The sequence below is a fragment of the Odontomachus brunneus genome, unplaced genomic scaffold (assembly GCF_010583005.1).
Source record: "Odontomachus brunneus isolate Ranch 3 - 2012 unplaced genomic scaffold, Obru_v1 Obru_scaffold_125, whole genome shotgun sequence".
NCBI classification, from domain to species: Eukaryota; Metazoa; Arthropoda; class Insecta; order Hymenoptera; family Formicidae; genus Odontomachus; species Odontomachus brunneus.
This window is the reverse complement of record NW_022639575.1, coordinates 994,005-1,017,002: the sequence shown is the minus strand read 5'-3', so window position 1 is coordinate 1,017,002 and position 22,998 is coordinate 994,005. Positions and strand designations below refer to the sequence as shown.

Sequence of the window (22,998 nt, the reverse complement as noted above, 5' to 3'; positions counted from 1 at the left end):
GCGATCCTCTTTCTCTCGAAACGTAAATCCTCCTCCTGTGCTCGTTAAAACCGCCGGCCGAGGGTACGCCTCTTTCACGCGATTTCCCTCCCCTTCTCTGCGGTACTGTAACGTCCACTTGAAAGATCGCGTTCTGTTCTGTCTTTCGGTGCGTCGAAGATCTAAGAAGTAAAGAGTGTCCACCCATTATATTGTGAACTCATCATTACGCTATCAACGTCCAACTCGTCGTCCCAGCGACTAACGAGATTACGATTTCGCGCGAAGAAAATGGGAAATTGAAATAGCCGCAGCTCGCGGGGGGGAAAGATTTCCCATTCCCTTCCGGATTTCTTTAGAAATCCTCTTTCTTTTCTTCCGATTGTCGAGCAATCTAAGAAAGCGACAGCGTCGCCCGCTTCGTGAGCTCATTATCATGACATCAAGTTCATCGTTACATATACGAGATTGCAATCTTGCATCTTTGAGTCTCTCGTGACTTCTGTGGCTTAAAGAAGAAATAGTACACGTTTCTTCTCATTTTTTTAACGAATTATTTCTGTTTCTCTCGGTCTTGCAGAAACTCACGACGACAGAAGCGTAGTTTTTTCTGCAAACTAATTAGTACGTGACGCGATGAATATATATATCTTTCTCGTTTCATCTACACCAAGAAAAAATACTTGAAAACTTGTTTGTGGGATATAAAGCTTATTCCTGTGAAATTTAAGAAAGTGACAGCGTCACCCGCTTCGTGAGCTCATTATCAAGTTCTTTGTCATTCATACGATTGCAATCTCGCATCTGTGAGTCTCAGAGATCTTTGTGACTTAAAGAAGAAATGCTGTACATTTCTTCTCATTTTTTAACACAATTATTTCTATTTCTCTCGGTCCTGCAGAAATTTGCGACGACAAAGGTGCAGTTTTTCTGCAAACTAATTAGTACATGACGCGAGTAATAAATAAATAAGTAAATAAATAAATATATATATATCTTCCTCACTTCATCTACACTAAGAAAAACAATACTTGAACATTTGATCTTAAGATATAAAGTTCACTTCTGCGAGATAAAATTGATTTCTGTGTGAAATGAAGTTTATTTCTGTAAGATAAACTTTATATCCGACGAATAAATATTTGTGCACTTCTTTTCTCAGTGTATAAGATTATAACTTTCCATCAAAAGAACGAGAAGACAAAATACCTGCGCACTTAAAAAGGAGGGTTTCAACGATGGACTGTAATGGCGCGCGCATTGTCCTCTTATTTTTTATAATGTACCTTCACGGGGTTCTTGTCTCCGTTTTACGTTCATTTCAAGGCAATTTTTAAAATCGCCGTCGATCGACGAGACAATTCTTCGCTCTCAATTAGACGCGACGGCATGAAAATGAAGCGATAATGCGGACGCGTGTCTCATAAAGCATTAGATCGATCAAACGACGAACGGCGCAATCGCAATCCAGGTAATAACAGAGATTTCATCGTGGCGGTCCGTAGAATTTATCTGCTCGCATAATGAGCTTTTCACGAGAGCGCCGGCAGGACAGTTTCACCATTGACATTTGCATAGCATTATCGAGCGTGCCAAAACGCAGGAAAGTTCGACAACGGTCGCTTTGTTCTTTGCGATTGTTCATCAATTTCGGTCTATCCAGTCGCGAGCTTAATGATCAGTATCAAGAAATAACACTCAATAGAATTGCACGATAAAACTGTTCCGACAGTGCGAGATGGAAACATTCCAGTTTCATTTTCAGCCGATTCGTTCTCAAGCTATAATCAGTATTCCTCACTGAAATGCTATATTTATGTAACCAACGGTTTAATTGTAAATATGACACTGCAATCAGTAGAATTTCGTTAAAAGAAAACTAGTTGATAGTATACTAAGAGAAAAATGTCTAAGAAATAAAAGGAACATTTATTCAATGAGCACTAATAACATATTTACTTATATTAATGTAAAATATTACTTTTCAAATTGAAAAGTCGGAGAAGTAAGGGGAGTAACTTTATCGATGAAAGAATTATTTTATAAATAAGAATATACATTTCCTTAAAAGCTTAACTTCTCATTCTTAAAATCTTAACTTTAAAGTAATTGTTTATTCTGATTAAGTAAAAAAAATTCAGACTTTGGTAAATATTTTTTATTAGTTCTCATTAAATAAATATTTTTTATTCTCAGATATTATTTGTCAGTGCAATGACTATTATTAATTTGCAGTTTGCAAACGCAGACAATGTCGTTGCCTACACAAATCGCACGGAAGCCGCTCATTCCATCGTCAGAAAGTTGGATTTCACACAGTATGTCACAGATTTGCGTACTACTATGTATTACTATGATCACGTATTTTTTCCCTCAGGGTGAACTTGTGAAAAAACGAAAAGTTCCGCGTGAAAACATTCACGTTTTTATGGCGAGAAGTTGCATGGTCACCGTCGAGTTCACGTGAAACTTTTCACTTTTCACGTTTCCGCTTTTAGGGAAAGATTACATGATCGCTACCAAGACTTTGCGTAGTGAAATCTTACCTCTACTGATCAAAATCAGTGAGGCATAAGACAAGTTGTGAAGAGGGAATGTTTCCACCGAAAAACTGTGGATATTCGATGATTATTGGCTGCTAAAACGCTCCCTTTGCTGATTCAGTTCAGAAACATCGATTCGCCTTAAGAGAGCTCCGTTCGTGCGTGGACAGTTCATAAATCGGAAATCTGACGGGAAAGCGGAAATAATCGAGACGTCTTTGCGAGCACGAGTGCAATTAGCGCGGCCAGTTGCACGTCGGGGACAGATAAACGCGTAGCTCACCGACCGTTCTCGCTCCTTTTACTTCGCCGCTTCTGGACCGTTACGCTATACTACTTGTTTGCGTCGTTATGGGGAAGAGGTAATAACCGTCGGCGCCGTCTCGTCTAAGGGCAACTTTTCCTTTTCTTTCCGCAATCTTCGCACCCCTTCCGCGCCCTTCGTCTTTACGAGCTCCAACCGATCGCGGGGGCCGGGTAGTTAGAACGTCGAGGAATTATCGAGATGGACGGAACACGAGTGTTGTCGATGTTCTTTCACTGCGACGCTCAAACTTTACGCAGGGAATGCCCGCAAAAGTGAAAGGAGACACGTATTGCCAGAAGCAGTCGCCGGGAAAACAGAAGTACGTACGATACCACTCGCGAACGGTATCATTGACGTGAAATCATAACCATTTGTCGTTTATATAAATGCCAGACCTGTTGTCGAGGCCGCTTTTATTCCTGCCGATACAAGATTCCGCGACGACCGCTATGGAATCGGGAAGCAGAGGCGGCTTCGCCAAAGCCGACAAAGAATGCAAATTCTTCCCCGTCGTCTTCGTCGTGTATTGTGAAATGCGAATACGCAGAGTCGTATACGCAGAAAACTAAGTCGTTTTATTCATTGAAGCAGATTGAAATAAAAACAGAATCTCTCTTCGAGGCTCCCTGATAAACGTCGTTACCGTCGCAATGTAGCGTGTATTGCACAATGCTGACCTTCAACCGACCGTCATCAAAAAGCCTTTTGTTCCGGGATTTTTCAATATCGTGTCGGACGACGCGATGTGGGCGAGGTGAAACATTTTTCCGAAGAAAAATAGAAATGCACAGAATCCGTCTCACCCGGAGATTTCTACCTTAAATCTGGATCCCGGAAATAAGCGGGCGGAACTGCGCGATGGCGCAAGGCTGCCTCTCAGTATCAGGTGTTATTCGAATAAATGGTCGCGCGAAATCGCGAACACGAAATCACGAGTAATCAGGGAATTGATTATTATATTATCATTATACAAGGCACTTCAGTAAAGGTCTTCTGGTGTACAAATTAGGTGAAAATAAGTTTACATAAATTGCTTTTCTACAATACACTCTCGCTGAAATATTCACCTCCAAAAAATTCAGAAAAGCATTTTCTGAAAGTAACTTTTATATTGCTTATCAGATTTGTATTATTTTTGTACTAAGCGAATGTGTCGTTAAGATGGTTTGATAGATTTTTCAATGTTAGATCAGGGAATCGAGGGGCAAGTCACTTCTAAATTTCTTAACTCCTAAACTTTGGGGTGAATGGGATTTTTCGATTTTTGAACATTTTCGTAAGTTTCTCCAATCTTGTTCTAAAAGAAAAGGATATTCTTGATTTTGAAAAGCGAATGGTTTTTGAAAGAAGAAACGTATTTGAATATAAAAGGTAAAATTTTATTCAAACAATAACATTTTGGCGTGAAGCAAAATTGAACTAACAAGTAAACATACCCAAACGTACACTCCGATTTCTTTCTAATTTGGCACAAATATAGAAGTACAAAAAATATTTTATAGTAAAAGGTCATATTTTTTCATTTTGGCCCACTTTGAGTTTCACGGGCAGTTTATAGCTTTTTAATGTTCTCATTCCTATCATCAACAAGTACAACAAAAATGCATAAGAAATACAATTGAATACAAGATATAGTTGAATAATTTTAACAAAATCGGCATAGCTGTGACACGAACTATTCTAAATTTCTTTAGCCGAGATTCCAACCGAAATATTTTCAATCTGTGCTAAATTAGTCAAAAATGGTACGGAATCTCGGCCAAACCGAGAAATTATTTGTATAAATAATTTTTTCAACTTTTTACCTTTTACATATTTTGTTTAAACATTTTATTATTTGTACAAATTATTTTATACATTTGACTTCATATTCATAATCAGCAAACCAAAAACACAACTTGCATTTAATTTTATTTGTTATACATTTTTGTTGTACTTGTTGATGATAGGAGTGAGAATATTAAGAAGCTATAAACTGCTCGTGAAACTTAAAGTGGGCCAAAATGAAAAAAATATGATCTAAATATTTGTTGTACTTCTACATTTGTGCCAAATTAGAAAGAAATTGGAGTGTATCTTTCGGGTAGACTTGTAAGTCAAATTTAATTGTAAAGAAATAGATCTGTGTGTTCAAAATCGTAATAGACATTAAACAGTTCTCAGTTTGTCACGCACGGGAATGAGTAAGAAAGCTGTGGAGAGACAGTTTATGTGCTGTGGAGAGACAGTTTATGTGAACTTATGGGGTTATTTTCACCCAATTTATACACCCCTAAGAGATTGCTCGCTTTTACTGAAACACCCAGTATATTCGTTGATCATTAATCATCTTGCTTTATTGCATACAGTTCAGTATTTATCGACAAATTTTGTTTTGTTTTCAATAGATTCACTTGCAAATCGTCGAATGTAATCGTTGATGGGTTTCCTATTACTTTTATCGGTCGTTTCCAACGTGTCGTCGGGAACGAGTGAAATTTTCACCGCCACGATCGACAACTTCACCGTCCGCGAATGCATTCGCCAATAATACCCCTTCAAAACATATATTTTGCCCAACATTGGCAACTCCGGGCGATACGTGGAAAGCGCGCCATCGGTGCGGAATACTTTTTCCTCGGCGCGCGATTTACGATAAATCGTGAGCGGCCTGCCGCGCCGGACAAAGTCGGCCATCGGCGCTTTTCTCGGACGGCGCGACGTCTCGCGCACTTTAAAATCAATCGAAATCGAGGAAAGTGCCTCGCGCCGCTGATCCGCGATTTTTCATTTCGTCCCGACAACACGGGCTCTCTCGCACCGTCTCCAAGTTCAAGAGGACGCGTCCTCCACGCGATCTCGTCGGGACGGGACCAGTCCCAGCAAGTATATTAGAGATCCGAAAAATATAAAAGAGACATCTAGATACCCCATATTTCGGATTTTCGAGGTTTAATCGTTGCAATTGTACAAATATGATGAAAGCAACCTTGTTCTATGTATTAAAGGAATGATGAACCCAAAATATAACGATAACGATTATCATCAACGAAATCACGCTATCTTTTTGGTATTTTTTATGTATACAGAACTTACGTAAATGTATGTTGCTTTATTTTATCATATTTAGCGGAGAATTTAATCACGCATGTGTAGAAATCTTTTTGCAAACTTTTCCGATATTCTTAAGCTTCTGAATTCAAATGCAAAGATACGATTCCAAACTCTCGCGAGAGGTTCCACATTTCTTATACCGTTCTTTAATTATGGGTCAATTTTATTTCGTTTACTCATATGTTTGATTTCAATCATTTTATGAGCAATAATAATACTATAACTTCATTTTAGCTAGTAACACGTCGTTTAAATTAATTTACTCACAAAATAAAAAGTACTAATACAAAATTTCGAGAGGCTTAAAAATTTATTTTGTGCTACCACAAAGTTTTTTCTATTTTTTATAACTGTAATATTATTCCGATTTTAAATCGGGAAATTTTAAATCGGGGAAGAAAGTCTGTATGTTTTATCTTTGAGAGGGGATTTGTCAGCTGCCCGATAGATGGAGAAAAGTATTAGAAAATGATGGCGAATATTTCCAATATTGACGAGTTTATTATTTATTTTTATGAATAGACTCAATTTTTCTTTAAAGAAAAACTGGATTAATTTACGCACGTAATAGAAGGACCATTTCGCGATTTTGTATCCATTGTTCCTCTCAAGATAAATTACTAAAAAAAGCAACCTAGGGTCATCTAGACTCGATCTTCTATCTTCTCTATCCATGAAAAAGCATTAAAAATGTTGACGAACAGCGCCAGCCGACGAAACAGAAGTGGAATTTCTCATCAAGACCAGCAAATAATATTAATTTTCGTTTGCTCGTCTCTTCCATCCGTATCATTTGTCTTTCGCTGCTTTCTTAGCGTTTTCCAATTTTTCATTTCGTCCGATCGACCGGGCTCTCTCGCGCATCGTCTCGCAGCTCGAGATAGCGACGCTCTTGACGCCTCGCCCTTGTCGTCGTCGTCGTCGTCACGGGGTGAGACGGCAGAGTCAAGGAAGTATTGAATCAAGAAAGTATTATCCGCCGCGCCTGATTACACTCCAATTCCGAAACGGCGATCGCGGGTCCGTCGCATCCGCGTTGTCGCACGGAAGATGGAACGAGAGCGCGCACGTACAGTGAGAGGCGCATGAAAGCAATTTATTCTTTTTCCACTTTGGCTCACACATTTGACGGCGACCCTGGGGTGTCTCGATAGATTGTTATCGTCCTGGGAGCGATCGGCACCGGTATTATTCTGTCCGATTACGTAACTGCTCCGGATCCGCGCGCGCGGGGATTGGATCCAGAGGCAACGAGTTATCTGCTCGATCGAGAGCGGAATAAATGCATGAGAGACCGCGTATTTGCTTTTGCCGTGCGAGAGGATGCCGCGTCGCGAACCCGGAGTGAAAAGCGTGCCATTTGCCGTGGCAATCGATCGTCCTCTCGTCGAAATCTAAGGGCCCAGCGCACAGAAAAACTTAAGCAGCAAGGTGGAAGCAGTAAGGGAGACCGAGGCTAGATGCCCTATTTTAGAAGTTACAACTTGAATGAAAATTGCATTTGTTATCATACACTTGCAAGAAATTTCATTCTAGCTAGCTCTAACACATTGCTTAGTTGTATTCATGGAGAATATTAATAGAAAACTTTAAGAGGCTCGAAAATTGATTTTATTATTACCAAATCAGTTTTTTTTATTTCTTAACTATAATATTTTTTCCGATTTTAATGAAACTCAACAAAAAATATTTATATTTTGAAAGGAAACAGTTTCGCGATTTTGTACCTATTATTCTTTTCAAAGTAAATGCTGAAAAAAGCACATGAACAACATACTCTTGGGGCCATATTGCCCCGGTCTCTCCTAAGCAAACTGATCAATAACAGTCGATGATTCTTCTCACGGTTCAAGAATCAGCGACTGTGATTGGTCAATTTACTTACCGCTTAAGTTTTTCTGCGTGCCATGGCCTTAACTCTCGCGCGAGGTCCCGAGGTCTCGACCTCCTCGCTCGCGCGAACGCTCCTTCGTTAGTCACATCCGAAATTACATATCCTGAGAGGCGATCCGCAGTCGAATCTTACGGTACTCAGCGAGAGGTCGCGCGACGTCCGTTTGACCTCCGTAGATTTTAGAACGGAGCGTTATTCCAGATTTGTCCGCTTAAGATGCCGATATACTGGTTCCCCCCCGTCTGGTCTCCAGGAAGGCAACAAACAGATAGACAGAGAGAAAGAGAGCTTCATGTACTGTGCGCTGTGGGACATTATTCCCTCAAGCGCATAAAATATTACAGAAAATAAATATAATAGAAAAAAAAAGAAAGAAAATTAAGTGGTTGGAGCAGGTTCAGTAATAATTCAGTAGTGTCAAAGAGAGTAATAAAACTTAAAGATACGCCCCAAACATTATAAATGTACACAGTGAAAAACATTTTGTATTTGTGTTAAAACCGGTGCTTGTTAATATTTTTTGTTAAAGTTTTAATATACCAGTATGTTAATTTAACATATTATAATTATCCAAATTCTTTAAATACTATTAAATTGACATATGTAAATGTTAAAATTGCATGTTTTCAATATAGATTAACATATAATATTATATATTAACATATTATAAAATGTTAATTCTTTCTGAGAAATTGTTTTCACCATGTTACGATATAATACAATACAAAGTGTATTTACAGAGTAGAGGTGTAAAGTAAAAGTGATTCAGGAAACAGAGTTCCCAATTTCGATCCTACCTATGACAAATTTTTTAAATTTTATTTCAGGTAAAATCATTGGCAACATCTTATAAGCAACGCAATAAAAGAAGAAGATAAAAAGAATATTTTTTACACTTTTAACACACTTGTAACATTTTTGTCGCGTTACATTTAGCACTGTAAATGTGTCAATTTTACATAAAATTTGCTTCAGAGTAGTATTGGTGTTGATCTTTTTCATATCAGTTCTCCTGACGTAATATTTGCGTTATTTTCTAACATATTAGCCTTGTGATAAATTAACACAAGCATTCTGGAGGCATGTAGGGTATGATAAATTTAACAGTTTTTTACTGTACTGTAAAAACTGATGTGTTAAATTTAACATTTCATGTGTCCCAAATCATCCACTCTCATTCATGTATAAATTTAACACAAAACAAATGTGGTAAAAAGTAACACGCATAATATGTAAAAAATTAACACTTGAATACCGTCAGGAATCACAGTTTGTGTTAAATTGACATATGTATAATGTTAAATTAACTAAAATAAAACGTTACTTTAACATTTGAGAGAAGTAGTTAATCTATGCTTTTGATGAAATGAAAATGTTAAATTGACACAATCTATGTCTGACATATTAAATATGTCAATTTAACACAACCTGTGATTCCTAACGGTATTCAAGTGTTAGATTCTTGTGTTAATTTTTTTCCATATTATACGTGTTACTTTTTAACACATTTGTTTTGTGTTAAATTTACACATAAATGAGAGTGGATGATTTGGGACACATGAAATGTGTCAAATTTAACACATCAGTTTTTACAGTGTGCGTACAAATGCACGCGTAGCAATGGAAAATGTTCGTCGCTGAATCCCGCACAACCTATCATATCGAAGACGCGAGCGTGGCTCGGATAAGAAACTACTAAAGACCACTGGACCGTGACAGTAGACCGCGCGATGCTGGACCGTCGCGCGCGTTTATGCTCGAGCGATCATCGCCGGCGAATACTCTCCGCGCCGCGACGAGAGAAAGAGAGAGAGAGAGAGAAAGGGGGAGGGAGAGAGAGAGAGAGAGACACGCTCGAGCGGATCATCATCTCGTTCCGACCTGTAATCGAAGGATTTCGCCGGGTTTAGCGGGACAAAGCATCGGCGATGCGCTCGATTCGGTAGGCAGGCTCGGCGCGTCTTGCGCGCCGGGCGAGAACAATACGGGAATATATCGTCGTGTCGTCGAAACGATTCACATTGCGATCGAGGAAGCGCGCGTGCGACGCGCGCCTTGCCACTCGAGACGGGTTTAATATAATCCGCGATAGCGGACTCGCTGTTCCCTCGCGGTGCGGCGAATGGGATCCGCGATAGATTAACCCCTTTCCTACCGAAGGACGTTTCCTCCATCAAAGGCAGTTTCGCGGTTCTTAACGGCTGGTCCTCTGATTTAGATAGCCGAAAAGTAGGAAGGCTCCGTGAATTTTCTTCAAAGGAATGTGGATGGAAATATCGACCATGTTTTATTTATCATTGTTTCAAGTATAAAGTTACTTTTGAAACATTTGAAATTCAGCCTAGCTTTTCCCTGCTGAGCGCGTTCGCGCCTCTAACTGAACAACGTACATAATAAACTGAAACAAATGCGATAAAATATTAAGAAGAACTATATTAAATTTGCTATGCCTTTGTTATGTACAGAAAGTCGAGATCTAACGAAACATTTAAAAAATGTTCCAAAGTGTTATTCTTTATTAAATTTAATATAGTTTTTAAATTTTCTTGTCACACACACACACACATTCGCTTCAGATTATTAAACAAGTTGTAATGTTGCCCGCTAGTTAAAAGCATGTACCGGCGATGCTATACCACACTTGGACGGAATTTTTTAAATTATTTATTAATTTAAAACGATGATATATATATAAACAGCACATGGCCAGAATTCTGCATTAATATCTTTTCTTCTCTCTTATTTCTTTGAAAAAAATTCGCGAAAGCTTCCTGTTTATCAACTGTCTAAACCAGGACCTCCCCTTGATGCAAGAATCGCCAACAGAATGCGGCGAGAAGTATGAAAATTAATGGCGTAAAATCGGCTCCACCTTACGTCTCTCTTTCTCCATAAATAAAAAAATGCTTGGGTTACATAAAAGTGTTTCCGTCCCTACGGGCACCTGGAGAATTGCACGGTACCTGACGCGAAGAATGTGCGTGCGAATTCGCAGGTGCCCTTTCGCGCGGAATGCCACGGCAGCGATTAATGCGCGCGGGCTGGAGAGCTAGAACAAGAGGTAGAACCGGCCCGCTACCACAATTTCCCATCAGCGTCCGGAACCGGTCGGTCGCAATGGAATTATGCAATTAGCGAACGCGACGAAAAATTCGATTGAGGTGTGCGCTGCCATCGGGGGCACCGCTAAGCTCGAGAGAATCGCGCGATCGAAACGCTCGAAGTAGAAACGTCCGAGCTTGGGATCCGATCAGATCCGTGGATAGCCGCAGAACTGAATCCTAAAAGTGTTCAGCCGCCGATACGAAGCGAAAAATCGGAGCGACTTGATCTTGAATCCAAATCTCGACCCAAATTGTTCTTGAATCTTGAAATCCAAATTGTTTGTCCGCTGCTCTCTTAAAATGAATCAGTGAATAGTCACTGATATCAGTTATAAGTATAGCACTGAGCAGTGCTGTACTTATAGCTGTAAATCAGTGTATATTTACTGCTTTCAATGTTTGATGATGTTTCACTGATTCACTTTAAGAGTGTGGAGAATCACAAGTATCGATTGGCGGCGATCGATCCCGAAGCGCTATTCGTCCGCAATTTTCCGAACGTCGAATGTGTGTTTGTTCCAGAGTCGTCCACGATACCGCTATTCATGTAATATCTTTCGCGGATATCAATTACCGACTGGCAGGTATCAATGCATTAGCATGATACGCGACGCGTGACCGAAATCGATACGTGTCCGACTGTCCTTTTAACCGCGCATTCCTTGACTACTGTGGAATCGATATCTCGGAATACCGAGACGCGTCAGGGGTTTACGAGCAATTAGCGACTCGGGATGTAAACGGCTCCTACTATAAGCTGAACTTCCGGCTAGCGCAAACTAATGCAATTATTTTAATGCCAGCATGTTAAGATCACTGTACTGCTCATCGGTTTGCCCTGATCTAGCGTGTGGCAGTTTTTTGATCGTATTAGAGGAATTAGTGCATCCTGATGAAACGAGTTCAGCATCTTTTTATCCGTAGATTCCCGAGTCGAAATTTTAATCCTACTTTCAGCCTTCTGTTCAATATCTATCTTGATATTCTGGAACTTACGTCAACTTCTTTTGATTTCATTTAACCTACCCGTTAATAACGTAAATTTTGATCTACTTTCAGCTTCACTATTCCTATACTTCATTATATGAGCATAATAAAAACTTGCTTGTCAATTAATTTCCGGGTAGTTTTTTTACTCTCTTAAAATGAATCAGTGAAACATGACTGAAAACAGTGAATATACACTGATTTGCAGTTATAAGTGTTGCACTGAAAGTGCTCAGTGCTATACTTATAACTGATATCAATGACTATTCACTGATTAACTTTAAGAAAGTAAGTTCCTTTTGACTTTTTTCAGCTGGGTACACCTGCTTTCGAAAGCGAGAATATGTAAAAGACGCGACTTTGGGACTGGCCAAAGATTAGCCTCATTGACAACGATCCTCAGCTTTCTAACGTCTGAGCGAACGCGTCTCGCCACTTTCGACGTCACTAGAGGCGAACTCGCGGCGATAATGACGCCGTCGAGCGCGATTTATCCGGAGCCGCTTCGCGTCTCAGCGTTGCGATACTTTGCGTAATACGCGTCAGCCTCTCCGCGGGTATCTCTCTCTCTCTTCGTGTATTAAAATTAAATTTAATATACCGCAGTTAATATCTCTCTGCCGGATGGCGCGGCGCTTGCGACAGAGGCCGCTTGAGATTTTCGTAACGCACATTAGCGCGATGCGCGTCCTGATAACCGTGCTGGATTCCGGTCTTTCAAGCGGATATCAAGTAATCGCGTTGGCCTGTATTGCGACGTCTCGGCAAGGCTAGCCGCGAGTGGCTCGGTAATTGTACTGCTTGCGCCGGTAGCACCGTTTAACCCGTATAACAACAAGTCCTTTCGCGAGGAGGCATAATGTTATGACGTGCAAGACTCCGGACAAAGGTCGACGCCGTCCCCGACTCTCCAGCGAGGCGTACTTCCGCGAGCGAGACACGCGACTGGGTGACAATTTGGCGATTTATCCTCCGACGAATTTATTACTTTTTAATTATTGTCATTAATAAACGGAGAGAAAAGAATTTTCTCTTAAAAATATAATGAAATTATTGCACTTGTTTGGTCGCATTTGCAAGAGAAGTTAATAATTATATATTTGAAGGTGATTCAATTCTAACAAAGCCTCGAAGTGTTTCTGTATCAATTCTAAATTTAGACTAGTATAGAAATGTTCTATAGGGGATCTAAATAACGCAAATTTCCAGTTACAGCTTCTATCTTTACGTTTTAGAAAATTGCAGAATGCAGAATTTTATAATTTTCAACAATTTAATGATGTGAAAAGTTATAATAATTTTTTTGCTAACTTCAATTGGAAATATTGGCAGAAATTAATCTACATAAATAGTATAACGCAAAATAGAGGTGGTAATCCTACTTTCAACTTTTAGGTTTTGGAATATTAAAATAGTTGTTGAATGTAATAATAAAGCTGAAAGTAAGATCAAAATTTCGAGTAGATTAAATGAAATCACAAGAGGTTGATATAAGTTTCAAAATTTCAAGATAGATGTTGAATAAAATAGTAAAGCTGAAAGTAGAATCAAAATTTCGACTCGGGAACCTACGGATAAAGTGATGCTGAATTTGTTTCATTAAGATCTACTGATCTCTCCTTGATACGGTGACAAAATAACACTGCCACACGCCAAATAAACCGAAGGGCAGTACAGTGATTTTAACATATTGGCATCACGAAAGTAATTGACGGGAAAATGGATTCCAGCAGGCTTCGGCAAAAATCTTTCTAATGCATGATTCAATAGATAAGAGCCAGAACTAACCACATCCCAAGATCCCTAATTGAATTGCGAGACGTCCTCGCTGTCGCTTAGCATTCGGCGCGATAACAACGTCAGATTTTCTCCGCGATGAATTCGGATTCAAATATCAGCGAGGAATCTTCAAGTGTCTCGATTAATGGTAAAATATACAGCATATCGCGCAAGTGAGTGGCACACTTTCTACCGGTTATATCGGCGCGTTGATATCGTCGAGATCGGCGCGTACTCAGACGAGCCATCCTTCATGCCTCGCGCAAACAGTCTCGATTTCCAAGCGGGCGCGCCCGTATGAAATCGCGGCGATTCGTTATCGCTGACGCTCGTCACTGTCGCGTTTTCGCGTGATGCTCGAGTGACCGCGAACGGTAGCTCGAACCAATTTCATTCCCGTAATCCGTGGTACAGTGGATCGCGGACGATCGAGAGAGAAAGAGAGAGAGAGAGAGAGAGAGAGAGAGAAAGAGAGAGACCGTCCCGATCGTGCCGGGCTTACTGCGCCTTCCGTGCACGCCAGGCACGGCCCTTCTATTTTGACAGCGGCGAACCTTGACCCCCCGTCGCATCCTCGCGAAAAGTCTCGCGGAAACGAGAGCACTCGGCGCGACCCGCGCTTTTCGATCCGTTCCACCTTGCGGCTGTTTGTAAACGGAACGACCAGTCGAGTTGGAATTCAAGCAGCGCTTCTACGCTCGATCGCCCGCGGAATAACAATCTGATCTTATTCTGCCTTCTCTCCCCTCTTCTCGTTTTTCCTCTTTTTTTCTTCTCTTTTGCTATTCTCTTGTCGCTTTTTTCTTCCTTTTCTCTCGCTATTTTCTCGCTGCTTCGCTCATCGCCGACCGCTAACCCCGTAACCTGCTTTCGGGCATTCCGCGTGTTCACGGAAGTGCGAGGTGTCGCGCGGTGCGTGGGAATTTTTTTTTAGAAATAGATCAAGGACCTCCAGAGAAAGAGAAAGAGAGAAAAAAGAGAAAGACAGAGAGAGAGAAGACAATTCGTACAAACATGCGTTCAGTTTCGCATCTCTTCCATATCAAAGAAAAACATGTTAATGAAAATTATATACGTCACAACTATGCGATTTTTGTATGCAGAATTGTAATGTATACAGTTTAATAAAATATGTTGTAGTTGTTGCAAGCTTTAGTTATTAGACCATATAATTGTCTCCTATATAATTGCCATCATCATGTCTTTTCTGAGTGTATGATTCAAAATGTCTTTGTTGCGAGATCCTTTTAGACATTTTAATTCTTACAGAGAATATTCAGTGTGGTCACATGTTGAATCTGAATATATATAATTAGCATAAATTATGTATTAAACGATTTTTTAAACATGTGGGAATTTAATGGAAAAAATTTCGAAATTTTGTTCTGTGTGTATCGGCGGACGCGGTTGTGTCTCGACGCAACTTCAGACATACGTACACGAGGATCCTCCTCTCGTTGTAAGTTTTGCAGAATGTATTTCGCAAGTGTACTTGTTACGTGATATCGTGTAAGTCAGACTTTCGACGAGCGCGAGTCTGAATGTGACTGTCAAACGGCAGACACGTGCTGAGGAATTGCACGCGCATATGGCGCGTCGCGTGGACGACTTCCTTCCTCCAAGGTGGACTGTCGAAGACGTGTCGCTCGATCAGTCGATTTATGGCCGCCACAACCTTCCTCGCTCGAACGTGCTTCGAGTAAGAGGGCGTGGGTGGTATTATTTCTTTCTCCATTCGGTTCGATTGAGTTCAATTGAGAGTCGAGATCTTCGGCTCGGAAAAGAGAATCGAAACCAAAAGAAGCAATTATCTAAAGTCGCGGATACTCAAGACTTGTCTCGATTCTGTTTATCATCTAATCTTACATTTGAATTTTCAAACTTGAATATGTTTTCGTGCTTCGCACACTTGTAAAAGATGAAGAACAGGAAGACGATCACGAATATATTTGATTTGTCATCTTTTATAATTAGAATAGATTCTTATATTTGGAATAGAATTTTATAATCAAAATAAATGATAAAATATATAAATGAATAAATGATTAAATTCCATTCGTAATTCTGCGACGACGTGCAAGATGCAAAGAGAGTTCAGAATCCCGAAACAAAAGGACGAGATTTGAGCTCTCTTGTACGGAAAGAAAACTTTGATTGGATTAACCAAATTTCTGATAAAATGTGAACTTCAACCAGAAAATTTCGTTCGAAGTTACCAGAATTCTGTCCAAATTAACTAGAAATCTTGTTAACCTGAACAGAGCTCTGGTAATTTCACCCAGAATTTTCAGTTCATTCATATTTCATCAGCCCCCAACCAAATTTGGTTAATTCAACTAAATATTCTTTTCATGTGGACCTTTGAATTTCATCTGATTATCCCCATTCGTAATTCTACGCACAAGATGCAAAGAGAGTCTGATTGGATTAACGAAATTGCTGACGAAATGTTAGATGAAGCAACGATGATTTGATTGAAATGTGAACCAGAGAAATTTGTTTGAAGTAATTTCAGCTACGAATAGAATCTGGTCTATGGATGTCCTACTTCGCGAATATCCAGATATCCCAAGTCACGATCAACGGATCGACGGATTAACGTACCAGTAATGCGTGTCCACCAATAGGGCTCGATATCCTTGGCATGTCTTCGGCCTCTTCTCACCTTCTCGCGGAGGCTCGGGAACATGGAATCGCGTGGCTTCGCGTCGCGCGACTCACGATTCACGCGAGTTGAACGCACTCTCTCGGCGCTGTACCTTCGTCGGCCTGTCGCTTCTGCACGCGCTTCTTGCCGAGCCGACGGCTGACTGTGCACTGGCCCGGCTATACTTTACCTGTGCTCACCTGGCTAGCGTAGATCTTGCTAGCGGCAGATGAGAGAGGATCTGTTCCTTCCGGGTTCCGCGCGATCGCTCAGCTCGCTTCTCTTCCTCGTCTTCCTCCTCTTGTCCCAACTCCTCTCTGTCCGATTGTTTTGCCATCGTTCGTTCAACCTGTCGTGACTGGATGCCGATACACCGCTGCTCTTGAGTATTAAATTTGTCGTTAACGAAGACGCTTACACTTTCAAACGTGTAAAAAATCACGAATTCGAATCACACATCGTCATTCACATCTCTGATCATTATCAAGTCCATCCAGTAGGATGAAGCAACTATTTGATTAAGGCAATAAACAATTAAACGGTAAAATATCGAGATATCAAGGTAGATAAGACCCTCTGGAGACGTCCAGGCAGAAACGTCCTCGCGTTGGAGCTGAAGGTGGAATTCACGAATAAAGTTCTCCTCTTTGTTTTGCGACAAATATTCCATGTATCGCGGAAGTCTCAAATGTCCAACGAAAATCTAAGAGGTATACGTAATGTATGAGTCGTTACGAACGGCAAATCATCGTTGCTTCATCTAACAGCTCGGTGATAAGATGAAGTGACGTTCGCGGCGTGAACGATGCGTACCGTCGGACGAGAGTTAACGGTACGCAGTATGTTATGTTACGAGGTACAACAACGCGTGTCGATTAACCCTTGAAGATGCTTACTTTTCATCTTCTTCCCGGTAGTCTTAAAAAAAAAATTATTTGTATGGCATTTGGTACGCACAGTGTTATCGACGCGAAGGATTCGTAGTTTGTCTTCTGTTACATTCTTTTTGAAGCGGAATTGATGGTCATTGAAATTATTTTTGACTGAAGTAATCGAATCAATAATCAAAATTGGTCAAACATCATATTTGTATAACCGTGAATAATTTAATCGATTGATGAAATTAATTATTAATCAAACTTTGATGTGATTGATTATATTGAATAATGATTGATTTCATCAATCGATTAAATTATTTGTGACTACATATTATAAATGACGATTGATGAAATTAATTATTGATCAAATTTTAATTAATATAATTCTCTAATAATTCTCTAGATAGAAAAGATATTCGGAAAATTCCATGATGGCAATCGTCTCGAATAAGAAGCATTTCAAGATTATATAAAAATTAAAATCAGTTACTTAAAACTCGAATTTTCTACACTGAAAAAGGAAGTCATACAATAGTTAACAATTACAGTTGGTTGAGCGTTTTAGTGTAATAATATTTGGTAATTAGTATCGAGTATAATAACAATTACAATCGTCTGGTAATAATTACGAAATAATTACGAAATCAAATTCTTTATTTAGTTAAACCAGTATTAAATGATTTGATAAATAATATCAAATAATTTGATAATAATTGAAAAATAGTTCGACTATTAACAGATTATTTTTGGTTTTTCTCATTCGTATACTTATATAATATGGAAATTATTACTAAACAATATGGTTTTATTTAACAAATTGTTTGCTGATACATACCACGTAAATTGTAACCAAGTCTTTCTAAGATTGTTTATTAATATTTACTAAATTATTTTATTATATTCACATCTGTACGTTTAGTTGAAGCGCTACTTCATTAAAGCATCTGACAACTGTTATCCAGGCTTAATGGTCAAATCTTTATTTTAGTATGCGTTAAATGTTTCTCGGTGAATTGGACGCGTAATAATTGCGTCATTACCATGTATTATCGTTTTCCATCTCGATATTCAGTGAGAGACGAAGTCGATTCGCATCAAGAAACACGAGGCGAATTGGCGAACGCCTCTTATCAGTCGGTGCGAAAGCGAAAGGAACACGTCTGAATGACCGATGCCCTTTTCCCTTTTTTTGAGACGCAGCAGAGAAAGAAAGAGAGAGAGAGAGAGAGAGAGAGAGAGAGAGAGAGAGAGAGAGAGAGAGAGAGGAAGGAGAACGAAAAGTGTGGCTTAGCAGTCCTGGTAGCGGTGGTTGCGCTACAAAAATCTAACAGACGCATTTCGTTCTCGCAATACAAATGCATGTAGTGTATCTCGAACGGCTCGCAAAACGGGTCCGCACCTACGAAAGACGCCGTCCTTGCAACGCTCACTCGCCGCGCATTTCCATGCGAAACGCGTAACCACACGCCCGGCAATCGAGATAGACAGATAAAAAAGCGTATTACACGGTAAGACGAAAATTCTCCCGGAGCCAATGGCGAAATTCGCATGCAAAGCGAATCAGCCTAATGAATACACTTCGTCCCGATATGCTTCGCCGTCGCGATCGGGACACTACGTCCGCGAAGAAGCAATGTTCAGGATATCCATATATCCCGTTATCTCTGAAGTATCGCTTGAACCGACACGCGAGACTTCACATCTCCCGATTAATGTCCACGTCATACCGAAAAAAAGATTCGGTAATAACCCATCGAGCCAGGGTAACAGTTATCAGATATGCTTCGGTGAAACAGTTTCAACCAAACATGTGTGTAAGTAAATATAATAAAATAAATATAATATAAATATGGTAAAATAATTTGGTAAGTGTATCATCTTAGCAAGGCTTGTGCTATCTATTGCCAAGACTTGATATCTGTTGCTAAAAGTTACCTTTACCAAGCTCCGGTTAAACTAATCGTTTTAGTAACTTTGCAGTATTCCAACTGAAGCTGCTGTTGGAGAAAAAAAAATGGAAAGTGAAGAGTTGTGTGTAAGAGAAGTGTAAGTGTGAATTGATGTTGTTAATGCTACAACTAAACATGAAAGTGCACGTCTTAAAGTCCTAATATGATACAAAATTTAGTTAGGACGTGCACACATACTTTTATGCTTACTATTAACTTACTATTAATTCATATTTATAGCTCCTCACTCTTTTCATTTTTTCTCCAACAACAGCTTTAGTTGGAATTCTGTAAGGTTACTTTAATCAGAGCTTGGTAAAAGTAGCCCTTAGACTATTACTAATTTATGTGATACATGTCGCCAAACAATTTGTAAAAAAACCATATTATCTAATATCTACCGTATTATCTGATAAATATACGAAATAACACAAATACTTTAGTAATAGTGTTTAATAATTATTACGAAATTGTTTGATATTATTTACCAGACCAATTAAATTAGTTCAATAAAATGAAGAATTTTTATCTTGCTAATCATTCTCTAACTAATTATCAGATAGTTGTAACTACTACTATATTTGATACTAATTATTATACTAAATATTACACTGAGGTGCTCATTCAAACGCATTTGTTAACTGTTACAAGATTTTTTGTCACATCACGATTACAATGAAAACGCGACATTTATCGAAAGCGATATGTATCTGCCGATGTACATCTGCGTTTATGAAAAGGCGAAAACCTGCTATCGCGATGCGAAGTAATTCAACTTTTAATTGTCTGAACGTGCCCTAATGTGCTCAGACGCCATGAAGTTAACGAAATTTACATGAAGAAACAATAAGCCGGATCGTTTTTCTTCGTTCACCCGGTAAGAGTAATTTATCGAAGGTCGCAGTCGCGACAAGACAAAATGCGGGCGGTACGCACAGAATGAATTGACTTAGGAATCTCGCGGCCTGTTCTCTTCACCGACTACGCTGTGCAGAATAACAATGCGACTTTTGCGTGGAAACGAGGTTGAAGAAAGGGGAGAACGCGCGCGAGTCGAGCAACCGAGGGAACAGGTGCCACGTGGTGCGCTTTTTTCACGCGCTATTTTATCTCGTCGGATTAATTGAGTAAGCTATTCCCCGAAGACTGAGAGGAATTTCAAAAAAAGATGTTGTTAGTGACGACAGTTTTTGGTTATACTGTAACGAAATGAACCGTAGAACAACAACCAAAAGAGGAGCATCCATCAATCAGACAAGAACTGATGCTTTCAACGTATTCTGACATTATTTTAAGTTTTGCTGCTCATCAACTGAGCTTGTGAGAAGCATGATACCGTTGCTAAATTTTTATTAACGTTGTGCACCAGGCACATTCATTTGACTTATCAAATAATAATATTCAATAATAAAATGATTCTCTGACTTGCTGTTGAATCGTATTACACGATTTCTCTGCTATGAAAACTAAATCAAATTCAACGGACCATAACTTCCGTAAAAATAAAGATAATGAAGTTCAAGTGCTTTACAGCGTGAAATTTCTAGTTTTCAAAAATTTTTTTTCAGATAGTAGGTTTATTTAATCTTCCCAGTATTATATGAATAAAAATTGAATAAAAATAAAATTTCAGAACGTTTAATAAAGTTTGTCAAATTATATCACGTGAATGAAAAATCACACGTAAATACCATACAGTTTAAAAACATGAACCTTCTTCTTCAATTTATGTACCTGCAAATTGTAACATGATTTCTATTTATGAAGTTATTTAACTTTGAAACAAAAATGGTCTTCGGCTTTTGATCACTTTCAGAAAACGAAATAATTCGTGCACGACATTCATTAAAGAGTGGAAAGAAAGTTTAAAATTTCCTCTTTAAATCTTGCTTTAAATTACTTATTAGATTTTTTATCTAAGCAAGTCTTTGATGTAAAGATTCAATTGAAAAATGAAGTTGAGAATTGGACGGTTGCTATTTTTCATTTAATACATTTTCTCAGTAAATGCGATAGCAAAATTATACATCTAACATGTATTTATAAAAAGTAAAGATTTCAAATTTTAAATGCGTCTTGAACTATTTTGTTGTCATTTTTGCCATAGTTACAGCCTATTGAATTGTGCCTATGTTTTATAATGAAAAGTGCAAACCAAACCATTTATTGAGTCATATTATTTGAGAAACAAAAAGAGCGACTGACCGACTGTGGAGTTGTACCATGATCCTAATTTCTCGGTAATATCAGTAGCGACTCGTAACGGAAGCTTTGAAACTAATACTGCAATTTTAGACAAAATTGTAAAGCTCGTAACTTGTTCTCGTAAGACTCGTAAAAACTTATAAGTAGATTATTGATTCGTAAGCTACGACTTTACAATTATACGATTTACTCGTCTATTTAGAATTGCAGCATAAATGCATTGTTACATAGTCAAGATTCGAATCATATTTAGCCGAGATACGAACCAAACTTAACCGAACTCTTTTGGTAAAGTTTCAGCTTGACATCGCTATGTGGCGCTAGGTTGCCATTAAGGCCATCACACACAAAATTATATAGACGTATATGCATAGCATAAGATCGTATGGACCAATGAGTATCAAATATTAAGCATCAATCATCAATATGGCGACTCTATGTAATTTTGTGTATGATGGCCTTTACCCTACAAAAACAATGGCTGCGTTCAGCAGAGAAAGCTGCTTTGTAACTGTGTAAAATTCGTGAATCTGATTGATACATGCTCTTGGATTTAACCAAAATTAAGAGTATACTCCAATCAGATTCACGAATTTTACAACAGTTTCAAAGCAGCTTTCTCTGCTGAACGCAACTAATGGTTGCATTCAGCAGCTCAACAGTTGCACAATAGTTGAGTAATTCGTCAATGTAATTGGTAATCTAAATTGGTCAATGTAATCTAAATTTAGGGATCTAACAGTAAGAACTAATAATCGCTGATTGCTCGCTGCGCGCTTTTTCCGCTAAACACGCCCATTGATTCAATAATAGTAACAAGAGACCCTTGAATCCGAGAATAATCCAATATTACAACAGTGAGCGGCCGCTCACTGAGCGTTCAGTGAGCTCTTGTATCCGATTGATGTATACTTTTAGATCTAAAGAAAAATCGGATGCAAAAGCTCATTAAGAGTTCAATGAATGATTGCAGTACTGGATGCACCCAGAGTCTGGCCATAAGACAGCCAGTTTTAATTGGTTCACCATGTCAAATCTCACACAATATCCAATCACAATACTCCTATCACAGTAAGTTAGGTTGGATTAAGAAGAAATAGACAAAAAGAGAGAGAGACTGAAAACATATTCCTCTCTCTTGTAGGATTTTAACAAAACCTTAGTTATGGCCCGACTTTGATTTAAGAGCTATTTACAACGGAGAATCGTACGCCGCAGCAGAAAGAAATTGACCAATCACAATCGATTATTCTTGTAAAAATCCAGTATAACTGGTCAGTTTTTTACTCTTATAGTGTACAATTTTCCATTGTGAATGGCTCCTTAAAGTGGGGTCTACAATAGAAGTCGTAAGTCGTAGAAATTGACCAATTGCGATCGAGTATGAGAAGAATAATCTCGGCCATAGGCCGGTATTTATAGTCCGATCTTATATTTAAGATTATCTTAAGTACTGTCTTAAAATGTCATAAACCAATCACAGAACTGTATTCGCACCTTAAGACAGTCTTGAAATAAGATTACTTAAGACGGTCTTGAAATAAGATTTGACTTTGAATACCGGCCTAAATATATCCTAAATTTCCTACCACGCTCCAATACCAACTTATAATCAACTAATACTATATATAGA

The 22,998-nt window shown here is 38.9% G+C and overlaps 1 protein-coding gene and 1 long non-coding RNA gene across 9 annotated transcripts in view; one reads left to right on the top strand and one right to left on the bottom strand.

Annotated features, from left to right (window-relative positions):
• Nucleotides 1-8,980, top strand: part of LOC116849746 — a 43,212-nt gene extending 34,232 nt beyond the window's left edge. Inside the window, exon 4 of the long non-coding RNA XR_004379197.1 lies at nucleotides 8,644-8,980. This is a non-coding gene — a long non-coding RNA (uncharacterized LOC116849746). The remainder of the gene's footprint in view (nucleotides 1-8,643) is intronic.
• The window catches only part of LOC116849744 (cadherin-89D), a 55,438-nt gene extending 38,948 nt beyond the window's left edge, over nucleotides 1-16,490 (bottom strand). For all 8 annotated transcript variants that reach the window (XM_032827190.1, XM_032827188.1, XM_032827193.1 and 5 more), the window contains exon 1: nucleotides 16,291-16,490. The gene's annotated coding sequence lies outside the window, so the exon portion shown is untranslated. The remainder of the gene's footprint in view (nucleotides 1-16,290) is intronic.
• Nucleotides 16,491-22,998: the final 6,508 nt, after the last annotated feature.